This window comes from Apteryx rowi, unplaced genomic scaffold, assembly GCF_003343035.1.
Source record: "Apteryx rowi isolate R43461 unplaced genomic scaffold, aptRow1 scaffold_217, whole genome shotgun sequence".
Classification (NCBI taxonomy): Eukaryota; Metazoa; Chordata; class Aves; order Apterygiformes; family Apterygidae; genus Apteryx; species Apteryx rowi.
Window position 1 is genome coordinate 1,215,473 of NW_020448497.1, and position 4,606 is coordinate 1,220,078.

Sequence of the window (4,606 nt, forward strand, 5' to 3'; positions counted from 1 at the left end):
AAAAGAAAAACCACCCAAATCCCGCTGGGGAGATTGCAGCGTGCCTTGCAGACTCTAGGTTTAGCTGCTGAGGTCTGGCATCCGGGTTGGATCGAGAAAGAAAACGCTGTCATCCCCAATAGTTTCTAATCCTATTTTGGCTGAAAAATTATGCACTGAAATGTTTGCAATTAATTCCCCTCCTCCACAACCCTGAAGTCTTTCCTTTGCAAAAAAAAAAAAAAAAAAAGGAAAGCAAGAAAAGCACAAGCGAATGGAAAGTAAACAAGATGGAAAGATAGTATGACGTCTGTTACCACAGGAAAAAAAGTCAATACTAGAACAAGATGAATTAGCTGGAAAGAGAGACATGATCCAACATGAAAGAGGAAACTGATGAGATACGAGCTTTACGAGTCACTGAACAAAGACCGAGCAACGATTTCCAAATTTATGGCATTTCCCATTGCCCAGAACCCAGAGGCTCAGAGCCCACAACAAGGAGGCGTTTTTGTTGTCTATGCTCTTGGGGGGAGGGGGAGAAATTGCTGTAATAAAGTGAATTTAAAAAGCAATTCTCCTCCTACTTAAACACAATAAGTCATCAAAAATGGAGGTGACCTAGAAAAGGCTTTCTCCCTCTCTTCTCCTCCCTTCTGTAAATTCTGCAGCCCTAAATGCTTAGTATTACTAGGGGGGGGGTACTGATGCTCTCACAGCTGAAGTAGTCACCGGGTGGGAATTTATTTTCTTTTTGATTCCTTTTGACAGCTAAGCAACATGCTGACAGAAATTCTTGTTTTCTTCCATTTTGCTCCAATACAGTTTTCTTTCACATTAGTTTTTCCTGCTCCTGATGGGCTTACATTTAATGTACTGGAGGCTCTTGAAGCAATCTGTTGGTTAGGAAACTACACACAGAGCTAAAAATGAATCCAGATCAGGGAAGCACTATGACAGGAATTTACCTTTTTCTGCCCCTAAGGAAGATTGGATAATCTGTGCAGTGGCTAGCAGAGCACATGGAGTGAGGGAAAAATAAAATGCAGATTTTGCTCCCTAAGACAAGTATTAGCCATCTACTGGTAAAGGAAATACTGGGCTTTTGAAAAATATCGACCTTTCCAAGGAACAAAGAGTATAAAGTAAGTTTTAAACTCATGAAAATTTAGGTGAAAGCAAAGTTCAGCGGTGCAGAGTTTCATTAGCTGCTCTCTAGCATAAGAAGTTAATTTAAAACTCTGCATATTGAACGGTTTCTTATGTGTCAAAAAGAATCTTTACTCATGCTTTGTGCAGGGACTACAAGAAAGATAACTAGCCACTAGGAGAAGAACATACACTTGCGAGYAATTAGTGATCCTTATCGGGATCACCCTTCAGCCTGCACTGAGGTGCCTGTCGGTACTTGACACCACTCCAACACTCGCTCTGAATAAGCCAAGAAGCACCTTTGTTTCCCCGCAGGCACGCAGGGGACGGGGATCTGCGCCTCACTGCCGGACTCGGCATTCCCAGTTCACGGGGGAGCATCACGAGCAGCGCAGGCCAACAAGCGACCGCAGCTACATCAGTAACAGACCCCAGCATTCCTCATGGGCCACGCACTGGGGTGCTTTACAGCAGCCCGAAAGACACATGCGAGAGAAAACCGTTCTTGAACAATCCGTGAAGGTTTCTGTTCTTCCTGAAGAATTTTCCCCTTTATTTAAAGTATGATAATTGCTACCAGAAGCTGTGCCCCAAATCGTACTGTATATGTGTTTAAGAAGAGTTGAAAACTGCTGTCTACTCCTGGACAAACAGATCCATGCCTGGGATCATTCCCAGAAAGGGTGGCATTGCCAGTCCTGTGGAAGCTAAGGCAGCTCTGAACAGCATTTTAGAAGCTGCAACTCTTTAACAAGGCTTTAAGCAGGCACTGTCAGGCAAGATGCCTTGACCCCCTTAGCATGCTTTAGTGAATTTCCTAAAGGCCCAGCACTTAAAATACCATGGAAACATGCAAAGATCAGCATCCAAATGAAAAAAAATAAAAAAGAGAGGAAAAAAAAGGAGTTTCTAGCCCTCATTCATTCAGAAAAAAAAATCTTGAAAACAGAATTCAAGTATGTCTGAATCACAATTCTGAACACTGAAAATTAAAAGGTAAATAAACACATCCAACACTGACTCTGGTCTGTATTGTTTCAGAAGGTATTAACCAGCTCACAAATTCATGTTGAAATATGTCTCTGATGAGACAAAATAAGCTTTTCCAAGTTCTTGAAAGGTTTAGAGTAGTACAATAATGTAAGTCTTCCACTCTAGCATGATGAATAAAGGATATCTTCTTGAGCTGTGTTCAGAGGGTAGGAGTTTGGTTTTGGCTATTCACCTACTCTTTATTTCCTATTCTGTTAATGCCTCAAGCAAGAACCTCCCAAGGAAAAAAAATTCTCYTCTGTGATCCCAGGGGAGCAACTAGCTCAGCAGAACAAATTTTGGCAGAATAGTGCACACAGGAACTAAATTGTACTATTACATGGTCTGCATTAACAATGCAGAAATGCTTTCGAGAGTAAGAAAGGATTTGGATTAATGGTGGTGTCCCCCCTCCAGAATTTAAAGGACTTGCAGACCAGCCCTTTGTGGGAAATGCTCTTTCCAACCAAGGGAAAACATAGCAATGTAATGAGACCTCTGGTGGCAGACCTTGGGAGCTTTCTTCCTCATTTCTTAGCAATCGTTTTAAATTTTATTTTTACTTTTTAAAATATTGTTCACTTGTTGAGGCACTGGTTAGCAAAGTTGCCAATGAGTTAAGAGTATTTTGCGTTGCGGGTGTTATAGTATTTTCTCACATTAGTCTCTCAAACACACAAGCCATTCCAAGAGACACTAAGTCTTTTCTGTCATCCACCGAGAACATTTCTCCAGCTGCCTACTTGTTTCATCATATTTGCAGATCCATAGTATCTGTCTCAAACATGCCAGGGCTTGAAGATTCCATCTGATGCCTAATTCCATGCAAACCTGTTCTCAGGCAATAACACGCAAAAGGAGACTCTCCTCCTATAGGCAGCTTTGTACACACAGCTGCTCAAAATACACACTGCTCTATATATAGAAACAAACTGTAATCATTTAAATGTGAATCTTTCAAGTTTTGTTCTGTGCAACAAAATAAAGGGATACTACTACCGGTCTGCTAGATAGCGTGGGTTAGCTATTATAGGTTACTGAACTACCGATTGCATTTTCACTTTTGAAAACCCTGTAAACATACCAGGAAACATTTAATATGGAAACGGATCAAACAATTTCAGCATCAGAGTTACCTGTTTAATAAGCTCTCTTACCTCCTGCCAAAACTCGAGCCAAAGCTTTGTAGGATCCAGCAGGAGCAAGCAGCAGAATGAAAAAGTCACTTCCTGCCAGGATCTTGCCTTCATACATGTCTCCGAGTGTCTCTTACGCGCTCCTGGCACTAAGTAAATAACAATAAAAAGGCGCAGATGAAGAGCTTTCAACAGCAGACTTCCTCTTTTCTTGCCATTTGGGCAGAAGGCTCTGCCATTTCAACGGAGCGCGCCGAGCCAACGCAGTAGTTGGAAGGGGGATTCATGAGAAACATTAACAGCCGTCAGAGAAGGGAAGGGCTCCCCGTATTTCCGTCCCCGGATCCCCTGGCTGTGACTTCCACCGGTCCCGGGCCGTGCGGACGCACCCCACCGAACAGGAACTGGGGCGCCCGTTGGGTGGAGGGGATGGCCCCGCCGGCAGGCCTCGCCCCTGCGCGTGGGGCGCCGCCTCGCCGCACACGGGCCCGGGGCCAGGGCGCCCTGGGGTGCCCCCAGGGGCTGGGGAGCCTGGAGGGGAGAGGGGCGGCCCCGGGGAGGCCGGAGGGGAGAGGGGCGACCCCGCGGAGGCCAGAGGAGAGAGGGGCGCCCCCAGGGGCTGGGGAGGCCGGAGGGGAGAGGGGCGACCCCGCGGAGGCCAGAGGAGAGAGGGGCACCCCCAGGGGCTGGGGAGGCCGGAGGGGAGAGGGGCGTCCTGAGGAGGCCAGAGGAGAGAGGGGCGCCCCTGAGAGGCCCGGGCAGGCCCAGGGAGGCCAGAGGGGAGAGGGGCGACCCCGGGGAGGCCAGAGGAGAGAGGGGCACCCCCGAGAGGCCCGGGCAGGCCCAGGGAGGCAGGAGGGGAGAGGGGCGACCCCGGGGAGGCTACCAAAGGCCGACATAGGCCCAGGGCGCTCCTTCCTTCCTGGCTCTGACGACACACCTAACCGCCCCCCCCCCCCCCCCTCGCGCTGGCGTCACGCACCGGCTCGTGACATCATCCCGAAGGCCCGCCCCTCCGGCACGTCCGCGCCGCCGCCCCCGAAGCCAATGAGCGGCCCTCTCCAGGGTCACCTCAGGTCGATCCCCGCCCCTTAGCTGCTCCCATTGGCTAGCATCTGACAGAGCCGCAGTTCTGCGTTCCGATTGGCTTCTGCTGAAGGCGCTGTGACGCTATGCTATGGCCTGACGGCAGGAGAACCATAGAGCGCCGCGCCCCGGCCCAGAACGCCCGGGGCAGGGYGTGATGGGACGCCGCGGGCGGACTGAAGCCGCGGCCGGGCCCTTTGCGGGAAGCGGGGCCGGCGGTG

The 4,606-nt window shown here is 49.0% G+C and overlaps 2 protein-coding genes across 10 annotated transcripts in view; one reads left to right on the forward strand and one right to left on the reverse strand.

The window, feature by feature from the left end:
* Nucleotides 1–3,699, reverse strand: part of NSD3 (nuclear receptor binding SET domain protein 3) — a 53,296-nt gene extending 49,597 nt beyond the window's left edge. For 4 of the 9 annotated variants that reach the window (XR_003253297.1, XM_026064446.1, XM_026064443.1 and 1 more), the window contains exon 1: nucleotides 3,321–3,697. The gene's annotated coding sequence lies outside the window, so the exon portion shown is untranslated. Of the gene's footprint in view, nucleotides 1–3,320 lie in introns of all 9 variants that reach the window. The other 5 variants (XR_003253298.1, XM_026064447.1, XR_003253299.1 and 2 more) reach the window with 4 other exon arrangements.
* A 795-nt stretch (nucleotides 3,700–4,494) lies between these two features.
* LETM2 (leucine zipper and EF-hand containing transmembrane protein 2) overlaps nucleotides 4,495–4,606 on the forward strand; it is an 8,990-nt gene continuing 8,878 nt past the window's right edge. Inside the window, exon 1 of the mRNA XM_026064483.1 lies at nucleotides 4,495–4,603. The gene's annotated coding sequence lies outside the window, so the exon portion shown is untranslated. The remainder of the gene's footprint in view (nucleotides 4,604–4,606) is intronic.